Raw genomic sequence first — 24,017 nt, 5'->3', positions numbered from 1 at the left:
GCTTGCCTGGTTTCCTGCGCAGTGGAGTATAATATAGTTATTAGTTTTGCAGTGTATCCACACGTATAATGTGTGTAAGTGCAGGCAGTGCAATGGGTTCCTGCATGTCATTGCCAAGTAATTTCTACCATGCACGCCGGCCTTGAGATATTGAAACCGATCCAATGGTGAGAGCCCTGGTATTTCCTTGGTCAAGTCCTCCCACCTGTGCGCAGCCCTATCTTGGAACAAGTTGCCCAGTTTATGTATGCCTACGAGCATCATTGTGAGGAGCACATCCTTTTCTCTACCCGTTGGGAACCAGGTGCACCAGTCCAGTGGTATTAGTGGTGAGTACATGAGTGCTCCTGCCTGGGTATCCAGAAGTCTACGCCATGCATGCACTGTGGAATTTAGAGGGTCCAGGATGCCATGTCATTGAATGGGAGGCTTAAATAGTATCTGTGGGAGTGTGAGAGGGTCTGCTGCATCTCTCTCTATAAACATATGGGACAAGTCTTTTGGGCCGTGAATCCCGCTGTATGCGTGAGAGGCCTGTGCCACCCTGTAGTATTACTCTAGGTCTGGCGCTTTCAGTCCCCCAGCGGAGTACGGGAGGATCAGTTTTTCCCATAAACCCCTCGGCTGCTTCCCAGCCCAAGCTAGCTTAATTAAGAGTGAGCGCAGATTTCCAAACATGGTGCGTGGTAGTGGTATGGGAATGTTAATGTTAATGTCATCTTCTGACCTCGAGATGGCTGTCCCAAAGTTTTCTGCTATTACTACGTCAGGGTCAGTATGGATTTGTATCCCAAGGTAGCAGACAGGATCTGATGTCCACTGCATAGAGAAGTCTATCTTTGCAGGGATTGTCCTAGGAGTTAAAGGAAAAATTTGCAATTTCGTCTCGTTGATCTTAAGATCGGATAGTCTCCCGAACTGTACCACCTTGGATAATATGGGATTCAGATGTGTCTCGGGGTCCCGAACATATAAAAGAGTGTCATCAACGTATGCTGAAATTATTAATTGGTATCCAGGGAACTGTAGACCTCTGTGTTTGTGATATTCCTGCAGGGCACAGGCCTAGGGCTCAGGCCAAGGGCTCAGACACCAGTGCATACAGGAGAGGGGGCAACGGGCAGCCCTGGCGAGTCCATCTTGAGATAGCAATAGGGACTGTGACTGCCCTGCCCAGGCGAACCCTAGCAAAAGGCAGGGTGTACAGTGTCATAACCAGTTTGAGAAAGATTTTCCTCACTCCGATTCTCCTAAACACCCCCTTCATGAACGCCCACCCCACAGAGTTGAACGCCTTTTCGGCGTCCAAGAAGACTGCTGCAACTTTGACTTCTGGGTCCAGTCTTTAAATTGTACCGAATATAGTTCAAAACTTTAAGGTGAGATTGCAACCTGGCACAAACCCAGCCTCTCCTGGACGCACCACAAGTGGTATCAGTGCGGCTAAACGGTTAGCTAATATTTTGCCGTATATCTTGGTATCAACATTCGATAATGAAAGGGGTCTGTAAGAGAAGCAGGCCTCAGGCAGCTTCCCCAGCTTCAGCAGCATGATTATCAAAACCTTGCTAATGGAGGGAGGCATTGTTTCGGCGTGAACCATGTTTTCGTATAGCGATATTAGGTGACGAATTAGTTGGTCCTGAAAGGCCCTATAGAACGATACTATAAGCCCATCTGTACACGGGGCCCTTCCAGTGTGCATGGACTTAATCGCTGCTTTGATCTCGCCCGGTGTAAGCGGGCCCATAAGTTATCCTCTGTGAGTGTTAGTCACCCATACCGCAGAACCCACAAGATGATGGACAGAATGTTGCACACTGGCAAAACATTCACCCCCCGTAAGACATCTGAGTTTAATCCATCGTTATTTGGCTCACCACGCCAGCCCAGTTCAGACATGGCCATATGCAAATCAGTCTTGACCCTGTGCCTCATGGGAACAGTCCAGCCCGAAATGCCAAGCCATGTCTTCCCTGGACCGGAATCAAGCATCCTAGGACCGGTTTCGTTGTTTCACCCCTCTTCAGCCAGGATAGCTTGACTCCAGTGGCGTAGTGAGCACGGGACCCACGTCTGGGCATTCCCTTCCCAAATATGGTGAACAGCAAAAACCACAAGATGATGGACGGAATGTTGCACATTGGCAAAACATTCACCAACAGTCCCAGATCTGAGTTTAATCCATCATTATTTTGCTCACCACGCCACCCCAGTTCAGACGTGGCCATATGCAAATCAGTCTTGACCCTGTGCCTCATGGGAACAGTCCAGCCCGAACTGCCAAGCCATGTCTTCCCTGGACCGGAATCAATCATCCTAGGACCGGTTTCGGGGTTCCACCCCTCTTCAGTCAAGATAGCTTGACTCCAGTGGCGTAGTGAGCACGTTCTGCATTCTGTCCATCAACTGTTGTTTTTGCATTTGTCACTCCGAGTGGGAAGGGTATGCCCAGACATGGGTCCCGTGTTCTCCATGCCACTGGAATCAACCTATCCTGGCTGAAGAGGGGTGAAACCCAGAAACCGGTCCTAGGATGCTTGATTCCGGTCCAGGGAAGACATGGCTTGGCAGTTCGGGCTGGACTGTTCCCATGAGGCACAGGGTCAAGACTGATTTGCATATGGCTGGGTTCAAACTGGAACGGCATGGTGAGCAAAAAAACGATGGATTTAGGCCCAGATCTCTGTACTGGGGTGAATGTATGACATTGTTCTGCTTTCTGTCCATCAACTGTTGTTTTTGCATTTGTCACCCCGAGTGACTATCCCCCGAATATAGACTTTAAACGCCTCCCATATGGTGGCAAAACTGTCTACCGACCCTATGTTTTTTTCAAAGAAAACCTCCATTGCCATTGCAATTTCTGCAGTGAATTAGAGAGTAAGGGGTAATCAACCAAAGAAACACCGGAGCCTGTCTAATGGGACATTTTAAGTCCAGTTGTACAGGAGCGTGGTCTGAGTAAGTGCATTGGTGGAGGGCACAGGTCTCAATCTGGGAGAACAGACTCTTGGATACAAACCAAAAATCAATTTGAGTGTGTATGTAGTGGGGAGCCGAGTAGTGAGTGAACCCTGCTACCTCAGAGAAGTGTTGCCTCCAAGTATCCACCGGTCTAGGCCATCTATAAGGTCTAGGATGGCACCAGTATCAGCAGAACGATGGCAGATGCGGCCTTTGGAGAGATCTCTAAGCGGGTCTAAGGTAGAGGTGAAATCACCACCCAATATTAGAGGGGTATCCCTGTCGCATATCAAATTAACTCTGAGTCTATGGTAGAAGTGCAGGTTGTCGAGGTTGTGTCCATACACATTTACTAGTTTAACTGTTAACCCATCTTTCTGGCAATGCACAATAACATACCTGCCGTTTGGATCTGCCACCATTGCATGTGCTGAAATTTCTGACTTTGGGTTCACCCATACCAATACACCACTAGAATGAGAAGTAAAACCCACTGAAATAAACCCTCCCTGAAAAAGCTTCTGCATCAACATATTGCTCTGGAGTGGCAGTTGGGTCTCTTGTAATAGGGTAACATCAATCAAATGCCTCTTTAAATGCGTCACAACACTCCTAATCTTTCTGTGATCATTCAATCCCCTTACATTCCATGTTAAAAAACGCACTGTGCTACCCATTGCTGAAGTAGCTGCGTGCCATACCGTGCTTGCCTCGGTCCCCACCTGTAGTCTTACCTATAGTAATCACATCCGGTTTGATCATAGAATTACATAGTTACCACTTATCGTGAATGTCTCGCCAACCAAACAACCTCCCTCTCCCACCCACACTATGCAAACCCCAACTGCGCACAGTCGAGACTCCCCTTTCCCATCCGCTAAGTGCCCTCTAACAGTGGGTAACAAGTTAGCAATTATACCAAAACAAAGTGCAACCTAAAGCACTCCCCGTGTGGTGCACAGTGAGAGGCAGATGTCGCCCAGGCTCAATTCACTCCATATTCTGGCCTGCATAGTGGATCTTGCAGTAAGTATAGTGAAACTTATAATATATATCCTCACTGAGGGATATCTAGGGGTAATGTCCTGCGTAAATAATTCTCAGAAAGATCTCTGTAGTGAAGGAGTACAGTGGCAGTTAATGATAAAGGAGAGGTACAATGCCCTCAATAACTTACAAAATACCATACATCATTCTGCGTGGAGAACATTGTCCAAAATGTTAGAGCCAGTAGATGGTAATGAACCAAAGGCGGTCCTGTTCATTTCAGCAGGCTGTTACCTCACACATATACACACCAAGAGCAGTAGGGAGTGAAAAACATGGTATCGTGGTCTGGTGGTGGCACGTGCTGTGTCTTAATACTGCCCTCACTCACACAGGTGTGTGACATGCTTCATCATAGGGCTGCTTACAATACACCCCGGCGCAGCCAACGCCTGGGGTGGTGCAATGGGGTAGAGGAAGACAAACACAACATAGAAAGAGAAAACAATGCTTTCAATCGTGACTGGGAACGACGGAAGTGAACCTGCAGTGAGGTGTGAGTTTAAAACTAGCTCGAATGTATCCCTAAACCTATATTTTATTCCTAGATCCTCCGGCCAGGATTAAAAACGTGAAGGATGGTGGTGCTAGGGAGATATAATGTGCTCCTTACACCCCTCCTTACTGCCAGGTAGTCAACATGTTTCGGCCGTCTGTATGTGCCCAATACTCGGGGTCACGCCGGCCTTCTTGAGGACTCTCCCGGTCCCAGTATATTTTATGTACTGCTCCGTCCTCTGTTCGAGGCTCGTAGGTGTAAGAAAACCTAATCCTTACATTGAGGAACTTCCTCTAGAAAAATGTGTATTTTACTGTAAGGAATAAGAGGACAGGAGACATAGGGGAAGAGGATGAGAAAGGAAGAATTCCCTCATTACTCTCTGTTGTGTGAGTATACATCCATGCACGCACACTCACTGGCATGCTCAATACCAATACCCGTACCACAATTGTCCCGGGTGTGTCACCCTGAGAACAAGAGATCCAATCTTCATGGTCATACAGATCATTCTTAAATTAACCAGTCAGAGATACTACACAAATCTGTAGGTGTAGTCTCCAGCACCACTAGCACACTATAAAATCATATAATCGTTCACATACTATCGAAGGGGGGCTCGGACAGTGTGTACTTACCGAGTTTACCCCTAAATCATATTAAAACTGGTGGTCGGCCAGGAGACACCCCCTGTTGTCACACTCTGGGGAGGAAAGACATCGTAATCGTTATTTCAGAATCACAGTAATAAGGTTCAGGTGTTCAAGGAGTAAATGTTAAACCCCTCTATTATGTGGTCCAATGTGACCCGCTAGTTCCCTCAGACCAGTCTCAGGTTTGTAAGGCGAATGCCCAAACGTTTCAATCCCCTGTGGGAGTTCTCGTATTAGATGGAAAATGGGAGCTACCCTGTAGCATGACTATGTATGGAGGCCCGTAGCACTAGCGCTGCGTCTTACGGCCACATCACATCAACAACATAAACCTCATAGTGTCAGTATTAAATTTACCTGATCCCACCATATGCCTCAGTAATAGATGTGCTCATTCGGAAAGGTGGCGATATATTCATGCCCTCTCTGTGCATCCCTCTCTTTGATATCAAATGGCCTTTAGAGGGGGCCCCTTAACCCCCGTTGGTCAAAAGTAGCCCTGATACGAGGACCCAAGCGGAATGAGACTAATGTGTCCCCTTCTCCCCCATCTCCTTACTACTCCAAGGGTGGTGCTCCTCCTCATCGGTGCTCGCCTGCTCCCACCTTGTAGGCGTGCGTGGTAGCTGTGAGACCGTATTGCTTATGTTTATGAGGCGATCCCAGTGTCCCAGAACAGTTCCGGTCACGTGGGCTGCGTGGCGACGTCATGGACGTGCGTCTACGCTGCCCGATTGTAACCACGGGCCTGCTGCTGTCACGCAGCGCGGCCCGTTGCCATGAGAACCCAGCAGCAGAGTTGTGTAGATTACGCTCACTCTGAACAAGGGTTCAGCTTCTAATTATGTTCTAAATTAGGGACAAAGGGTCCTGCTGCCAAAGTAAATATTGCATCCATTGTCCCTTTCAGTTTCAGATGTCAGTGTCACGTCCCTCGCTGCAAGCAAGGAAAGTGAAGAATCAGATAGTAACTGAGGTTGACGCGAAAGGCCTCTTCCTGAATATTGTTCCAATGCTTGCCAGCTTTTATTAAAAAGGCAAGGGTCTCTAACTGGCTCTCTCCATCTCAAGTGAGGGGACATATACAGAAGGTGACAAGGGGAGTGGGACAGTCCGCCATGTTACCCTACAGGCAATGTGCACGTTCTTAATACTACAAATCCACTAACTGAATGTGTTGATGGCTTATTCTTTTCAATTTGAGGCCTAATCTTCACTGCCTGACTGAGGACTATTCTTGGAGCGTCCGGTGTCTCTTCATTAAGGAAATTGCATCCCCTGTGACGGGTCCGTGAAGATGTGTGACTTTCCATTGCCTGTAACTTGCAACTTGGCAGGATACATCAGCGCACGAATCTTCCTCTTGACTGATGCAGAGTCTTCTTGCATCTTGCACGTGCTGTGTAAAATCTGGAAAAAGGGACACTGCCATACCCTTGTATTGAGGTTCTTACAATTCTCAGGTTCTGTTCTCTGTAACTGAGAAGCCTTGCTATAATCGGGCTCGGCGGCGCCCCCAGAACAGGCCTGGGTTCCAGCGATCGATGTGCCCTCTCAACAACGAAGATGGCAGAAAAACAGTCACTTCCCAGCAGTATGGTAAGTAGTTGTTCTACAAAGAGCTCCATATTAGGAATATTTGTGGACTTTTAAGTGTCTACCACCCAAAGGTTATTCCTCCTGTAGCAGCGTTCCAAATCCTCCATCCTGGTCTGAACAAGCCGTAATTGCTTCTCAATGGTGGCGTGCGAAAGGGACGTGTAGTTTAAGGTGTCTTCTGCATCAGAAACTCTTTTTTCAACAGTGCCTAGGTGCTTTGCATGTTTGTCGAGTCTTTCGGACATCCTGTCCATCCGAAAGGTTAACGCATACATTTTACCATCGATCTTGTTCAGACTATGCTGCATGGCAGTAAGGATTTGCTTTAAGTCTGAGTCCTGGGAGGGTCACCAACCTCCGAGCCCGACTCAGAGGCGTTTTTTTCTTGGTCGTTCTGCCTTTGCTACTTCCTTGGTTCGAACTATAGCATAGATTGTGACTTTTCAATTTTACCCATGTTGTTTCCTCGCTGTCGACTGCTAATGGTGCTGGCGCTGCAGTAGTACAGAGACACCTCCACAACCCTTTATCCTGCCAAGTGGGATGCTTTCGAGTAGCCATGCGCTATATAAGAGCCTTTTCAATTCAATTCAATTCAAGTGCGAGCTGGCTCCCTCCTCCCGCTTTGTCTTTGATATCTGTGGTGGCTCTGTTTTAATTAAGTCCCTTTTGATCCTAGGTTTGACTCCCTAGGTGGTGATAGGCAGCTTGATATGGCAGCTATCCCGTACTGGAGGTGGCAGATCATTCTGCCGTGAAGGTAAGTGGTTAAGGTGCTCTCCTCGCCGGGGGCACAAGGATCAGCATTGGGGCCGTCCAACAGTCTCAACTAGAATGACCCAGGTATGTTAGCAAATTCAAAGCCGCCACTTTGGAAGCGATTTCAGTGGGTCCCCTGCCGCTGCCCGCAATTAGGAGAGGTGTGCCCCTGGCTTATGGTTCAGTTGCAGTAATCGGGGCAGCAACAGGGGCAGTTGGACCACCTCCACTCTCACCTGAATGTTCATGGCAGCATCATGGAAGGACAGCGCCCAACCGTGCACTCGGTGCTCACGCTTTTGGCAGTGTTCACTCCCTCTGCAGTCGCATAGGCCTAGATTGGGCGGTGACGCGCTCTGGAGCCGCCAAAGACTGGTGACTCGTCAAGGAACAGTTTTGGAGCAATCCGAACTTGAGCAGCTACAGCGGGCCCCAACAGGTGAGCAGCTCTTCCCCCCACGGCACTTTGCTGATCACTGTGCACAGACAGCCCGCTCTCTGCAGGCCTGCGAGTTATGGTGCTGAGCTCGTATCACGGAGGCCGTGCTCTGGCCCGTACTTATTTCAAGCATTTCAAGCATTTCAGGGCACCACGGGACATCAGAGCTGGGGGTTCCGCTTCATTTTGCCTCCCATTGCCTTCAGTTTGCAGCAGGATATTGTAGGATAGGTGGCCAGTTACAGCGGAGTGATTCTAACTTGCGCCCATCTTATAGCCAGGCAAACTCCAGCCCCTCAAGAGAGCATAACTTTTACACAGAACAGTTTCAAATAGTCACAATTCAGAAAAGCAAAACAGCCCAAAAGGAATTTTCAACAGCATTGGCAGGAGATGAGATCTGACAAAGATGAGATATGCATCAGAAGCCTTCTGCTATTACATCAGGCTTTAACCACAAAGGCACCACTAAAGTAACAATTATTAAGCAAAAACAAAACTACTGGAACTGAAGGGAGCTAGCTTCTGTGTGAATGTGCTCCTTGTGAGAGAGCAAAATGCATTCATTCAAACCGAAGCTAACCTGTGGCTTAAGTAGGCTGACTCACTTAACCATATTATATACTATATACTGTAGTGGATGGAAGCAAAACAGGCCAATGGATGATATAAGTATGTTATACATATTTTAGTAAAATCAAAAGGTCTTGACTAACACCAGACCTAAAAATGACACTGTGTTACATTTAGGGCCAGATTATGATAGCGGGCAGACGGACCACAGCCTGCTATCACGGAGATCAGGACCGCTATGCGACTGCCGAATTAGTATGCGACTGCCATACTGGCAGTTGCAAAACTGCTCTTTAACACAGCGGCTTGTGCTGCAGCCCAGGAAAAGGGCTGCAGCACAAGCCGCAGTGTAAAAGAGCATTTTGTGCACATCCATGCACCGTGTAGCATGCACCATGTGGTGCATGGCACACAGTGCATGGATGTGCATCAGGGCACTACATGTTCCCCCAGGGCCACATTGTAATGACCCATGAGGGAAGGGGGCCCTGTTTGGGGCCCCTAAAGTCCCTTTCCGACAGCCTTTTCATGGCAGTCGGACCACCATTAAAATGCTGTCGGAAACATACATCGTAATCCCGTCTGTGGTGCCTGCTTCGGCGCCGCCACCATTCAAGGGATATGATTCCGATCGCCGACAGTATCATAGATCCTGTTGGAGGCAGCGGTCTTCCCCTGCGAGGGTCTTGATCCGACCGCCTGCATCATAATGCGGTGGTCGGACCAAAGGGCTATCTGTCGTTGGGACTGCCACCGACAGCCAATCGGTGGCGGTTCCACCGATATCAAAATCAGCCTCTTAGTTTTGTTTTGACAAAGGCTCCGCTTTTCAGATTAAAAAAGGAGTGTTTTTAATACAATTAACTTTTCCACCAGAATTTGATAAAAATTGAAAATATAAGTTCTAAGCTGCAGGCTTTTACAGCAAATTGCAGCATGTCTTGTTTTACCTGGTCCACCTTAAACCCTTTCTTCAGAATAATGCACAGTTATATCCTATTGTCATTGCTTGGTGTGACTTACAAAGGACAAAGTCCCAAACTGTGCACAAAACTCCATATGAAAGTAATTAATCTATCTACTTCATTTTATTGGATTTTCACCATTAAACCTAATTTCTCAATGCAAACACGTTATGTGCCTGAGCAAAGCCTTTGATTAAATTTGTTTTATCTTGCTAGCCATGTTATCTGATAGATACTATTAGGATAGGAATGCAGGGTGGCAGGTTGGCTAATTAGTAAAGGTGAGTGAGCCAACAAATTACCAGGGAGAGCTAAATCAGAGCTGAGCCAAGGAACTAGCTTGGTTTCTACGAGCCTCACATGGGCTAGTCTACAGAAATATTTGGCATGTAAATCGTGAAGCAAACATCATGTAGGAATATAATGTCTCTTCAAAATTAAAAAGAAATTTTTTCTGTAATGCGCAAAGTATTTAAAATTAATACATCAGATTATATCATTCCATTGAGCGGAACCTATTAAAAATGATAGTGTGTATACAGGAACTTAAAAACATTATTGGCCCCTGCCCTGACAACAATGCCATTGCGATGAAATTGGTAAGTCAGTTCTCATGTGTACCCTACATATGGCCTCAATTCTATATATAGATGGAGCTACAAAATAGTCTATTAAATCACAAAAAAGGTTTTTGTACAGCACACATCCTTATCTCTCCGATCTTGTTGTCCTATATGTAATAATGAGTGAAAAAAGTGACTCTGTGAAATAAAATATTTACCTAGAATCATACAATTTGGTCAAGTGGAATATTCAGGATAAATCCCAGGTTTTCTATGTTTACATTGTTCAATTCAGCCACTAGATTGGTATCTCATTCTTTCACCCATTTGACAACAAATGTTAATGCTTTGACTTTAATTCTTGGGGCATGAGGTTAGAGCATGGGTGGCAGACATAAGCCACATGAAAGCTCAGTTCAGCCAGGCTCCAGCTTTCAGTGGCTTGCCCACTAATTAGTACAGGCATATGCAACATACATTTTGCGACAGAAACATAAATATGTAGAAATGTGTGTGAGAGTTGCTATGCAGTAATGTGGCTATAGTTAGTATGTTCAGTGAGAGCAGCAGAATTCTCAGATGTAAATAGGCGAGAAAGTGCCAAGATGTCACTTTGAGAATGTTCTATCGCAGATTAGGACATTGGAATGTTAGAACCTCTTTTAAAAACAAGCATTTGCTATGCAACCGGTCTCGCCTTTGGGATCTTATATGTATTTAGCTATGCAGCACATTAGCATGGGTGCTGAAACATCTACAGTTCTTTAACATGGAGGGACAGTAAGCACCAAACTGCGTGACACGCCAGGTATGGGAACACATAGAGATAAATATTGCCTTTCAGCGGGAAATGGTATAGTCCAAAGCTCAGTTTTTAATATAAAGTCAGGGGCTTCGGTGGTCATATCCCTCTTTTTAATGTGCACTTCTTTCTGCGCCGATTCGCCCAGTTTCTTAGCCTCTATGTTTTTCTGCTGTTAGCACCGGGACGCCTCTTTGCTGAGGCAGCAGTGCGCTATATAAGTCTAGTTAACATTAACATTAACATTATCACTGAAAATACAAGATTTGAGAAAAATATTATTGTCTATGGGTGCTCGTGGACGACAATTTCTTTTGACTGGAATCTAGAAAATGCTAAAGTGATTCTGGTATTTTACTGACCTCTGCTGGTCGTTTTCTATCAAGAAAGTTAAATAGAGGCAGTTGCCAGAAAACTTTAAAAAAGAAATTCCCTCAGCGGAAAGCAAATCAGGGATTTTATTGATCTCTACTGGTCGTTTTCTATTAAGACAGTTAAATAGAGGCTTTTGAACAGAACAAAAGTCCCTAAGCAGAAACAGACAAGTCCTAGGGCTGATCTCCAGAGCCCACAAAGTACATACACATATAAGTATATACTAAAGTATATACAAGAGGTTTCGAATGCTCAACCTAATAATGGAGTGCTCCGAGCTTCAAATGGCTGGTAGAAGTCCGGCGCTCCAGCCTTCCAATTTTGTCGTTCACAACTGTTGCTGTGAACAAAGACCTCACAGAGCTGAGGGGATTTCAATACCCCCAGCTTCCTCAAGGCCTTTGTTTTATTTGTTAGGATATTCAGCCCTCTAGTGGCGGATTATTTTAATAGCCTGATAGCCCTCCGTAGCTGGGCTATACTGGCATTAAAGTACCACTTCCTTTAACGCTGTAGCGGATCTTCTATGGCTGGTATAGCCCGCTACGTTGACCTATAAGGCTATAATATCGAAGGCTACAGGAGCATGAACCTAAGTAGGTAAAATAGAAGATGTGGCGAAATTAAACCCATCCTTTGTTAGGAGAAGAGGCAGAGAATCAGCCCACACTGGGAGTCCCCTGTCTTGGCTCTAAAATAAGAATAGATGAATACCTAAATTAGTGTTATACCAATGGCTTTTGTTGAGTATCTGGAGTGAAAAATGTCTGTGCACTATTTGAACCAATTGCAAAAACATACCCTCTCAGCCACAAAGATCAAAACATGACTCTTGCCTGGTTAAAAAGAGATGACACAATTGCTCCTCCTATACAAGTAGTAGTGTGGTTCTGCTGCTTTTATCTTGCAAAAGAAAGTAAGGACATAGAAGAGCGCAGAAGAAAATCAATTTCCAGGGTAAAGTCAAAACAGTTTCCAGGGTGAAGTCTCAGGGTGTAAAATGCTGAGTCATTTAAATCCTCTCAACCAGATCAGAGAAGGATGCATCAGAGGCTCCGGAGAGGTACAGGATTCCTTATGAGTGACCCAGAACAGGAATGTTCACATTAACCGTTATGACAGTATTAGCAAAATTGTTGCTTATAAAGAAACACGACCAGTTGCATATATGTATATGGACAAGGTGTCTGAGAGGATTATCTTTTTTATGTGGAGGAATGGGGGTTTGAGGTCATGTTTGCTTTCAAAATTCTGGTTGGTTTTGTTCTGGATAACTTGCTTTTACTTTTCTTTGAATTACATGTTTTGTTTATCGTGTTCCAAAAACGAATATTACATAACTTTACATATCTTTCAGTTATACTGGCCTATAAACAAGTTTTGGTGAGCAACCAATTCCGATCTGTTGGGATCCCTTTCTGTTTTCAATGAATCCAAACAAATCTAGTAAAAATCAGAAAGTAATTTATTTTATATTGATTGTGGAGCGTAAATCAATTGGTAGAGACAACCAGAAATGCATGCTCATAGAGATATTGTGTATATTGTGCCCAACCACATCTCATGCACTCATTTTCTCCCAAAAAGCCCTTCTCGGCTTATTTTCTGTCTGTCCTGGTGTTTGATGCGATATTTACCCTTATGATTGTTATCTATCTACAGTTACAAGTTTCTTATAATATTAGAGACTAACATGAACTTTGGTGGCCCCTGTGCCAAAATCGGAATGTTTTGGTATTAACTGAGTGTTTTTCCCCTCGTGAATTTCGGTAGGATTTAACTCCTCCTGAAATTGACGCCATTATTTTGTATTCCAATCTGTTGTCCCAGAAGTCACTGCACATATTAGAATGCACCGGGCCACTCAGAATTATGGATTTTAAATAAAGAATTGGCCACATGCCGAATTGCATGCTGACTGGTTGATCTAAGAAGGTTGAACGTTGACATAAGAGAGCTTTCTCAATCAGAAAATTCAAGGAGGCACTATAATTTAGGAATTATTGACATTGGTGACCAGGGGTGGTGTGTGTTGAGTAGCAGAGTATCTGTTTCTGTATGTTGAAGATGAGCTGAACTGGCAGAGATGTATGTTTCCCAGTGGTAGAGCAGAAGGACTGTCGTGATTGCAGTGAAAGGCTGAGGTGCAGTGGCAGACGTGAATGGTCCCACTGGTGGCAAGCAAGGAGGGCACACGCAGATTGGGGTGGATTTACTCCATAAAGCTGTGGTGTGTGCATCAGTGTGGAGTTTTAAGATACACATAATATTAAACAACAGTATAAAAAAGTCATCATTATAGTTAATTGATTTTGGTATTGGGCTGATTGTTGTATGATCAGAAATAATGATTAACATTGTTGTTGCTGGGAAGGAATAATGCTCCAGGATACTTTGAAAACTTTAGCCTGAGTATGATTGCCTTTTCTGAACTGTTTCTTTAAGTTTTGTGCATTTACTCAATTTTGGTCGAGGTCGAGAGTCTTTCTGCAAAATGCATCGCTTGTGCACATTTTCTTTTAAAATGTTTTTGGGTAGAGAACTTCTCCTGGAATCGTGTCAGCTTAGTGCAACATAAGGCTGTAATGCAGCCTCACCTGTCTGAAAGTTCACCAGCCAACACTGAATTTTAATCAGGTTCCTGTGTCCCTTCACAGCTCTCCTACTATAGTTCCTCCCGAATTTTTCCTTTGATTCCACCAAGGTTTCTTGATCGTCATCTGGGGTTTCAGGAAAGCAAGAAGTACAGGTGAGTTTTTCTAGCTAACTAAGGACTGCAGTGGCTTGACCCTTATTGATATCAAATCACACTGCTAGGGAACATTCTGAACTGACTACAACAATTCCAAGGGATGTTTCTCCCTTGACATTTTTCTCACTGAAACGAGAGACAAAGATGCTTCCTAAATAACTGAAAAGTTTATTACATGAAGTAAATAAGATTTAGGAAACTCCTACATCTGGTTAAAACTTGTCATAACTTCTGTAAATCCATGCAATACTCATAAAAGCATATCAACGCCTTTAGGGCAAAATCACTCTCTAACTTCTATTCTGTATTTACATGTAGAGGTGGAGTTTACTCAACTGCCTTTCACATTTGTTCAGCTCTAATCAGATAGCTGAAATGATGTCATAGTGCCAGGTAATCGATAATTTTTTGCTAGTGTGGTAGATCCTCTAATATGAATCTCACCATTATTAGGCTCTATTGCAGTCACAATATAGCAGGATACATTACTATGGAGGATTCTAATCTGAAAGAGAAGCTTGTGCAGTCCTCTGAAAAACTAGGAAACCAAAGTGCACCAGATGTTTTTTGCCCGCGTGTAAGTAGCACACAAAGATGCCTTTTTCCCATGAAGGTATAATTCAATGCAACACAACAATATATGATTTGTACTGTACACTTATGAACACTGCCACACAACACAATAGGAATTATGGGCTATATGTATCATCATTGGAAATAGTGATTACCTAATTTCTATTCGCTAATGTATGAAATGTCATGAGTTTCATTTAGGGATTCCTAGTGGGTCGTAAATCCACCTACCTCCTGAATGTTAATGAGGTAGGTTGCAATTTGTGACCCATTCGGAAACACACAAATCAAATGGGTGGTGGCCTGTTGGGGCCTGCAGACCACCATGTCCATGACTGCTTTTAAATAAAGAAAAATGAGTTACGTTTAAAAAATAAAACTAAGACATTTTCTATACATTTTCTAAGAGCAGGCAGTGGTATGTAGGGCTACTGCCTACTCTGAAAAAACGTTTTTGCTACCATTCCCAAAAGGTAAGGTGACCCTTAGGGAATGGGTTACCACCTACTTGAAGAAGGTGGTAAAATGTGAATGCTTTGAGACCACATTTCGGTCGCGAAACATTATTACATACCGCTACGATTCAATACCCTAAACCCGCTCCTTCCAGATTCTGAATTGGTATGTATTCCAACATGTTACCGTATTGCAAATTGAAATTCATACATACCAAAATGTATTTTCCCGGTCGCAAATGGCCCGATTCTGTGAATAGGGCCAATGGGAATCTGTGAATAGGGCCATTTGTGACTGGTAAAATGTATGATACATGTGGCCCAAAATATCTAAAATACCATATCTCAAAAACTAATTTGATTCACTTGTTTTCAGAATGTGCTCAGACTACCCAAAATTATAGAATTTTTGGGCCGAGGTTTTTGGCAAATTGAGAGTTATACATCTCTCCCAACAAACAAGCTATTGCATTCAGTTTGACAGAGTCAGATGCCTCTGCAGGCAAAGATATACCATTTGTCCCGAAGGCAGACGACTCACTGTCCCCTTCCAGCTTCACACAATAGAAACAGGAAGTCCTGGAACGTATCATGGTGCCGTTCTCTCACTGCACAGGCACAAAAGCAGACTGTGCATTTCGTTTTTACCTCTTCAGCAGGTTCATTACCTCAAAAAATCTCCGAGCTAGTGCATGGGCTGCAAACAGCAGAGCTTAGGAACCTCAGGCAGTAATTGCCTCTGTATGTTTCCGAGTACTGCTGTCAACAAAACATGCTCCAATTTGATGATTTTCCAAATTAATATATGAGCTGAATATGAAAAAATGAAGCACATAGCCTCCATCTGTGCTGGCACAGCGCACACAGTAAACGGGATCGTGACACGGCCCCAGGATTGCTATGATGGGATATTATAGTTACGCCTGTTGATATCTGCACACTCCTGTTTGTCCTTCTTGCGCTGTTTAGCATTCTGATAGTGAGCTGGGGGGTGTCGTTGACTGATCTTAAGCGCATCACAAAATACCAATCCCGCACTAGTCCTGAGGCAGGGCAGTGTCTTCCCTCAAGCACTACTCAAGCGTCCCATTGGGTTTCTCAATTTCCTCCTTGAGTTCTAAATTTATCAAGCATGTCTTTAATCCCTTGGTTCTTCAATAAATCAAACTCCTTCGGTAGATTTTAGTTCTATTGATTTATTTCATTGTATACTTCATCAAACATATCTAAAAGTGCCTTTGTGATTCCACCTGCCTATCTGTACCATTTAAGGGCCTTCCTCAGGGGTGTCCTAAAGAACTAATTTAAGCGATAACGATTGATACATAATGGAAAATATACAGGGGTGTAGCTTGGTCCGTGTGATTGGGGGTGAGCTTCAGATTTCCCAACAATCACACTGGGATATCTTGTTAAAAACATTATATGAGAAGCAAAATGAGAGGGGCTTAAGATTTAGTGAAAAGAGAGAGGAGTGCAGATTGTTAGTGGGGCTTAAAACGCAATATATCAAACTAACCAACATTTTTAAGGTCCTCAAAACAGACTTGAGGCAGTGTGTGTTTATGTCAGTGTGGGCATGTAAAAATTCCAGGTGAAATCTGACAGACACTTCACATTACCTGACTAAAAGCACTTGTACCCAACTATTTACTACAGAACGTATTTTTTAGGGTGGTGTAACACTCCAAACACTCCCCCTGGAGCTACGCCCCAGAACATTTAGGTTCACATGTACATAACAATTATGTATTCGCTAACAGTGTGAATAGGTAATTTTGCCCATTTACTAATTCAAAATAGCCTTTTCAAGATGTATAAAAGGCTTTGTAGGCGCAATCTTAGGGACTCACAAAAACTGCGATTACCTAAAATTGCGACTACAAATAGGGAATTGCAATTTGCGATTCCCTTACCATATGTACCAAGCATTTTCAAAATGCAAATTGTGCATTTAGGAAATGCTGTTACCATCATCTCCAAGTCAATGGTAACCATGTGCAAATATTGAAAAATGCACAGAAATCATTTTCAAAGAGCCATGTATCGCACACATGCCCTTAGCGCATGTGTGCACTTTACATGTGCACATTTATTTTTGGGGTGCTTCAGGGGGCCTTAGGCCCCTGGGCACCCTCAGTATTGCATTGCCTAACTTGTGATTACCAATTAGGTAATTGCAAATTAGGTAATGCAAAACCATTCACACCTTTGGCCCATAGGAACAAATGGAGTAGTATTACCTAATAGTGATTACCTATTTGCAATTACAAAACTTTAGGAATCGCTATTAGGTAATTGCTATTTTTTTACATACCATTTTGCATTCCTTAAATGGCGATTACCTAAAATTCGCTATTTAAGGAATGCAAAATGAATTTTTGATACATGTGGCCCATAGAAACCATAAACAATTTGAATAAAAAAAAATCAACATTTCCTATGTTGACAATCCCCATTCAATACTTTTCGCACAACGCTAATACATATTGTTAAGAAAAATTATTTTTTCTGTAAAGGATCATGCTCGTTCAGTACCCAGTACTGAACTGCTGTGGTTTAATTCTAAGTGATCATCTCTGTGCACTGACTCAAATATTTGTCTTCTCTGTATTGTGATGGCAATTTAGTACCAGGTGTTTTTAATTATCCTGAAAAATACATGATAACTAAAATGACACCTTTACAATTGTCTGTAATCAGAAATCCATTACATTTAGTAAAAATACGCTTTTTGGAATATTCATCACAGCAGACACAACTCATGCTGGTTTTAAATCCTGTTCAACCATATATGTTGTGACCTTGTGTTATACCCACTCATCTTGGATGACATTGTGAACCATATTGAAAATAGGCAATTATCTTGTTCGGGAATAAATATGAATTCACGGTAATCAAAATAGGCTAACCCATCCTACAATTTTTGATCACCCTGTGACAATTCAAAAACACACTAGGCTAATATGCTTAAAGACTTGTCGTGAGTGACCTGGAGTTAAACAGAGGTTGACCAATTTGATCACTTCATGGGCTTTAGTACCTCAAGCAAAATAGTAAATGAGTATCCCTGGTATAATCTCTGTAGTTACTGCATGTCCACGGTATGCTTTCTATAATAAACTCCCTGATGGCCCCACAACAACCCTAAAACAAAAGCTAAAAAACACTTGAAATGAAACCGGTTTCTTACCGAGTGTAGAAAATTGGGTTACTGGTTGGAAGGGGTGAAACCCTTCTCAAGCAGCAACCACAATTCTTCTCAGGGTAAAGTCACATGCAAATCCTAAATTAACCTGTCCTCAACGCTCGAGTAGCTTGGCATTGTGCAGTTAGGTTTAACTCAGACGCAATGTGTATAGTATTTGTGCAACAGTATTTGTGCCCACAACAGATAAAGACAAATAAAGTCCTTTGTAATAAATAAAACACGACCGAAATGACAAAGATCCAATCAGTAGAACAGAAGATATTCAATTAAAAAGTTTTAGTAAAAATAGCTCCAAAAGACATACAGCACAAACTGTGGTTATCTGGTTATGCTGCATTGGGACAAAGTCACATGTTCAGGCTGACTGCAATGGTGTGTGGGCCGGGTACACGGATCCAGTTAGGCCTGCTGAACAGAGTACCTTAAACCATGATTTACACAGCATTGTGAGGATCCGCTTCAAAGATGTGTTGCACAGCTGAAGAGATGTGTCAGTTCTGAGAAGCGGCGAGGCTGCAATGCAAGGCCTGCATCCTCATTTTGGATCCCGTTGATGTGGCTTGCGGTGCAAAGTCCGGTGTTGAGAATATGGTGCACAGTCGGGGCGATGCGTCAGTTCCAAGGATCTTTGAGGCTGCGATGCAGAGTCTGGCATAGTCATAAAGACTATATATCACCAGGAGGACAAAGTTCCTAAGGGCAGGTGCAAAAAGTCACCCTGGCCCTACAAAAGAAAAAAGGAAAAAAGAGAGTGAGAAGAATCCTAGTTAGAAGACCCACTCAGGTAAATGGAAGACCACTCTATGTCCTCTGTTGCCCTCACACACCCAAAGGGTGTCATGCTTCATCATCGGGCGGTTGCTCCTCGTAGGGCCGGCGCTGCAATTCCCTACGGGCCCCCGAAGGGTCACTTTCACGGAAATCTTTTAAGAACCGCCGGATGGTGCATGTGGGTGTGTGGGGAGTGGGTTCTATGTTGAGGGTAAAAAGTAAAAAAGGTTCGTGCAAAATTGGTGAAAAGTATGGAGGGTCATCATGCAGCTGATTATATAGATGTATCCTGAGCAGATTTGGACTGCTCAAAAAGTTGTAACCCTGAAGGCACTTTATGCCCAGGGATCATTGATAATAGGAATATGCTCTTGGACAACTTTTCAACTTACAGTATTCTACATGTGCTGCGCGTGGAAGACATTTTGATTACGCTCTATTTTTGGTATTGCGTATGAGTGACGTGATTTAATATATTAATGGTATGCCCGGATCGGAGCAGAGGGGATTAGTTTTCCTGGTACACGCACGCGCACTACCATGAATGCCTCACGCAGGCGCAGCCTATTTTGTAGTGAGCCTAGGTCCCGGAAAAGGAAATTACCCTGACACGAGTTCTCGTGACCTATTTAAGTGGCGTGTGCTGCCGTTGGCAGTTGATTACTGGCAAACGCAGGGACAGGGTCGATATACCGGGGTGTCTGCCCAGGCCTAGTTCCAGAAAATATGCGGGTGGTTTTGGCGCTAAGCTGCTGGAGCACGTACTTCTGGCCAGTCAGGTAGGATCCTGCTCCAACCCATTACCCTGCCGTTAGAGCCTTTCTACTGTGATTGGGGGTGAGGCTTTCCCATGTATGTAAGGGTTTGGATGTAGTTGGTGAGATTAAGTTAACTGGGCCCAACATATAGTTAATCTGACCACATTTTGCACACTCCATGATATGACTATTGTTGGATGGGAGATTCTGTTAGATGCCATACATGGTTGTGGTTTCCTCATATATATATGTTTTTGATGTGTGTCCCTGTTTTGGCTTGGGGTTCATGTGCACACGACTGTGGCACACTTATGTTGTATTAAGTTTTACTGATACACATCCCTGTGATCTATTTTTTCTCTTCCTTTTTCCTAGATATTGAACTGGAGCAACCTTTTTTTCACCATCGACCTGTCACCATACTGAGGGTGTACAGGCCATTGCCCAGGCCGTTAATGAGGGTATTTTAAACTGTTTCACCTTATTTTCACGTGCATTCTGTTTTAAGAATCTGGTCCTGACGAAGCGCCACCGACCCTTTTGGGCAAAAGAGGCGCGAAACATGTTGACCCATGATCAATGATCCCTGGGCATAAAGTGCCTTCAGGGTTACAACTTTTTGAGCAGTCCAAATCTGCTCAGGGTACATCTATATAATCAACTGCATGATGACCCTCCATGCTTTTCACCAATTTTGCACGAACCTTTTTTACTTTTTACCCTCTACATAGAACCCACTCCCCACACACCCACATGCACCATCTGGCGGTTCTTAAAAGATCTCCGTGAAAGTGACCCTTCGGGGGCCCGTAGGGAATTGCAGCGCCGGCCCTACGAGGAGCAACCGCCCGATGATGAAGCATGACACCCTTTGGGTGTGTGAGGGCAACAGAGGACATAGAGTGGTCTTCCATTTACCTGAGTGGGTCTTCTAACTAGGATTCTTTTCACTCTCTTTTTTCCTTTTTTCTTTTGTAGGGCCAGGGTGACTTTTTGCACCTGCCCGTAGGAACTTTGTCCTCCTGGTGATATATATTCAATTAAGGGAGCATGGACACTGGACCTTTTTTATCTCCCAGATCCCCCTTCTTGTGTGTTTTATATAGTCATCAAGACTACAGATGACAAGAGATATGATGACCTGCGCCAAGGATTCAGAGGATATGAATACGATGCAGGCTGCGGCGGCAATGTAGGTTGTTGCGATGGGTCTAATCCATGTAGTAGCGTCAGTTCTGCTTGGGGTTCTGCTGTGTCCACAGAGGCTGGCCGAACCCCTTCAGCCCACTTCCAGGGGACCAGGAGTGGGGTGGCACCACTTGGCAGGGTAGACTCACAGATGGCCGAGTCCAGGTGCAGGTGCAAGGTTGTTGGAGCCTTCTGTCCCTGAGGCTCAAGTCTGGAGGCCAGCCAACTATATCTTGAAGTCACTCTGGGATTCTGGGTTTAAGAGATGCAGGTCCAGTCCTTCATACCGAGGCAGGAGGGCAGCAGGTGGCAAGTCAGCACAGCAAGGAAGCAGCACAGCAAGGCAGTATTCTAGCAGAGTGCAGTCAAGCAGAATGGCTGTCATTTAGCAGCACATTAGCCCTTCTTCCTTGCAGAGTATCCACAGGTCCAGAAGTGTACTGAAACGTTTGTGTCTGAGGTCCAGTATTTATATCCAGATGTGCCTTTGCAGTGGGGGAGAAGCTTCTAGAGATTTCCCTTTGAGGTCCCCAGGCATCTTGCCTTTGCTGTCCTGGCTCCAGACTAACCACAGAGGGTATGCACCCTCTATGTGGAGGCAGGACACAGCCTATTCAAGTGTAAGTGGGGCTGTGCCCAGCTCCGCCCTCCCATCCTGCCAGTGATGGCCCATCCATGCACACCTAAGCTCCCTATTGTGTATGTCTGTCTATGAGGAATACACACAGCTCAACTGTCAGTTACACCCAGTCACGTGGCCCAGATTCAGGCTGCAGGCACTAAATGGCTAAGGCAAGAACATTCCAACTTTCTAAAACTGTCATTTTCAAAATTGCAATTCATAATCTGACTTCACCATTAATTAGGATTTTACATTCAAATTCCTGGGACACTAAGCATGAACTGATCACCTATTCCCATTTGGAAATTACACTTATAAAATGTAATAAAGTAACTCAAATGTTATCCCATGGGAGAGGTAGGCCTTGCAGCAGTATTATCAGGACATGTAAAACTCAAAAGTAAATGTCCTACTTTTTAAATACATTGCACTGTGCCCTCTGAGATATCCAGGACCTACCCAGGGATGACATATGTATTTAAAAAGGAAAGTTTGGGCCTGGCAGAAGGTTTATTTTTTACATCAAACGATGACGGGATACGCAAAAGGTTTATATTGCCAGATCAACATGGCAGTTAAAACTGCACACACAGTGTCAGGAACATTGTAGCTCAGGTTGGTAAGGCAGGTCTTATGGCTAAAATGAGTGTCGGGTTGGAAAGAGCACAGAAATATCTATATATTGGACGCTAATTCCTCTGTCTTCCAAAATACCCTTGAAACTGTTTTTGAACTTACTGAATAGTTCTCCTGAAATCAGGTCACAAAGTAATGGATGCTCTATGTATGAGAAGAGTCAGTGGTCTAGTGTCTGGAAACGTACGGTGTCAGCCTCTCTCAACATGCATGCTCCAGAAACAAACAAGGCACTTCAACTGGATTCTGAGAGGCACAGGTAGTGTCTGAATAGCGCGCTTCACCTCTGAAAATAAATTTTCATAAATTCGACATTGGAATAGTGTTTCAGCTCTGAGCTTGTATAGCGCGTTCTTATGTGTATTCTCAGTGAGTTCTTGTGTGTAATTTTCCAAAAGACTATGCAGATAGACATTTCTGACCGAAAATTTATGGCTGAATCTCAGGTAGCATCTCAACTATACACAGAATCAAGTCAGCATTGACTTCAAGATACGGTGAGCAGTTCCATGGTGTACTCGCTCAGAGACTTTTCTTTATTTATCACTAATTAAAACTAGTGTGACACTCAACCGTTTGAGGCACAACCACAGAGAATTATGGCCTAATCACACATGATGAATACATGTTATTACACAATGACAATCCTAAAACCCCAGTGCTATATTTGATCCCGAAAGTCCACAAGAATGCAACAACACCTCCAGGGTGTTTGTCAAATCCCCAGCAAACGTAATTATTAAAATTTTCAACGTTTCACTTCTGTAGGTCAAAACAGTACATAAACATCAATAAGTCATATACGAAGTCTTCTTCTTTGTTCTTTATTTCAAGTGGAACATCACAGTCACAGCCAACACGTGTTTCGTCGTATAGGGAAAGTAATCCCACGACTTCCTCAAGGCTGTGCAAATACTCACTTTGTCACTACGGCTTCGAAGAACGCTTTAACTTAGTGTCTCATTAGGCGAGAATATGTCACGTGTGTTTTCTCACGGTCATCCTTTTGGGTCTTAGTCTTACTAGGTGCTTTAGAACGTTTAGCTCCTTTTTCTTTACGTCTGTATATACTTTTAATTTATTATCTGCAATGCATTAATCGTTCATTTCTTTGCTTTCGGATCACAATGGGTACATATCTATGTCTTACGGGATTGCGCCACAACGTTTTTACTCTTTATTATCACATCTCCGCAATGACCTGCAATTTATAATTTGTACTGTTTTAAATTTCTCATTTCTTTCTTTTGTCGGATCGCAACAGGTTTAGAACATTGTTGATCAACCCCTCATTATTTAGAAGTTCTTGATGCCATTTGGTGTTCATTATTGTTTTATTTGCACAGCCTTGAGGAAGTCGTGGGATTACTTTCCCTATACGACGAAACACGTGTTGGCTGTGACTGTGATGTTCCACTTGAAATAAAGAACAAAGAAGAAGACTTCGTATATGACTTATTGATGTTTATGTACTGTTTTGACCTACAGAAGTGAAACGTTAGAAATTTTAATAATTACGTGTGCTGGGGATTTGACAAACAATTAAGTTGAGCTCTTGCTTTCTCCTGTAGAGTTTGTGGTTTCTCTACACCTTACAGCACCGTCATAGAAGGGAACAACAGATAATATATGTGGATTTTCTTTGAAGCGCCAACATACCTATGACCTATACCACACACCTTTTGACTAACACCTCCAGGGTGACCTATAATATCTGCACAAGGGAGTTTATTGGAAAACACATCAAAGTATATTGACTTTATCTTGTAACAGCATCTAAATAATTTACCTTCCTATGTAAGGGACAGAG

The sequence above is a fragment of the Triturus cristatus genome, chromosome 8 (assembly GCF_964204655.1).
Source record: "Triturus cristatus chromosome 8, aTriCri1.1, whole genome shotgun sequence".
Lineage (NCBI taxonomy): Eukaryota > Metazoa > Chordata > Amphibia > Caudata > Salamandridae > Triturus > Triturus cristatus.
The sequence above is the reverse complement of the archived record's forward strand: the minus strand, read 5'-3'. Positions refer to the sequence as shown.